Here is a 1,565-nt window from a genome sequence, read left to right on the forward strand (position 1 = left end):
TCACGAATACACCAAATATCTGCCTGTTGAAGTGTAATGGTGATCACATAACCTAATTCACGGTCACCATCACACTCACTATAAGGGTGTCACCATCAATTGTCACCAACACATTCACTATAAAACTGTCACCAGCCTATAGCCATCACCGAGTTACCATGATTAATATTGTTCTTTCATCTTCTGTTGTCACCATCTTCTCTTCACCATCAGTCACTATAACGCTTACCACAGGTCACTATAATGATTTTCAGGTCAGTATTGTTATTTCATCACCATCACTATCAAAATCATCATCATCACACATCACCATCACTAGTATCTTAATTTCACTGTATCACTGTTTTCACTATAATTCACCACCATCACCATTTTCACCATCGTTCGCGTCACTACAGCCATCATGGTCACCATATCAGCTAATGGTCACTATAACCACCATTTCAGAGTCACCATTCCATCGCCTCAGTCACTATTTTCATCACTGTTCACCATCACACACGGTTGATTTAGGAAGATATGTGTGAAGTGTGGTGAGTGTGGTAAGCATATCACCACAGCCTCACCATTACACACTACCTCACACTACACCCAGACATTCACCACACCCTCACACTACACTCACTACACCCTCACACTCACACTACACCCTCACACTACACCCAGACATTCACCACACCCTCACACTACACCCTGACACTACACCCTCACACATACACACCCTCACACTACACACCCACACCCTCACACTACACCCTCACACTACACACACACACCCTCACACTACACACCCACACCCTCACACTACACCCTCACACTACACACACACACCCTCACACTACACACCCACACCCTCACTACACACCCACACACCCTCACACTACACCCTCCTACACACCCACACACCCTCTTTCACCTCACACCACACACACACACCACACCCACCTCACCCCTCCACTACACCTCCTACACACACCCCTCACACTACCCTCACTACACACCCCACACTCCTACACCTCACACTACACACACACCCACAGGCTTATTATCAGGTAATAAACACAAGTATTTTTCAATCATTGTGCCAGAGTAATATAAACAGAGAGAGAAAGGATTATTTAATAAACATAGTTGAGTCATGACATCAAATGGATTACGTTATGCAGGAGTGAACACATCGACAAGTGCTTCTTTTTGGTGTGTGTGTGTGTGTGTGTGAGAAGAGAAGAGAGAGAGAGAGAGAGAAAATCACTGAGTATTACCATATTTCACATTAGATCACCCAGTCATCACACTTACATCACACTATCACCACCACACCATCACTAACCACCACAACACCACACATACCCACACTATATCACACTACCATTACACCACACCATCACTAACCACCACAACACCACACACACCATCACTATATCACACTATCATTACACCACACCATCACTAACCACCACAACACCACACACAACCATCACCACACCACCATCACTATATCACACTATCATCACCACACCACCATCACCACACACACACCTACTGTCCTGTACACCAATCCCCTA

Source organism: Homarus americanus, unplaced genomic scaffold (assembly GCF_018991925.1).
Source record: "Homarus americanus isolate GMGI-L3 unplaced genomic scaffold, GMGI_Hamer_2.0 scaffold23743, whole genome shotgun sequence".
In the NCBI taxonomy this organism is placed as follows: Eukaryota; Metazoa; Arthropoda; class Malacostraca; order Decapoda; family Nephropidae; genus Homarus; species Homarus americanus.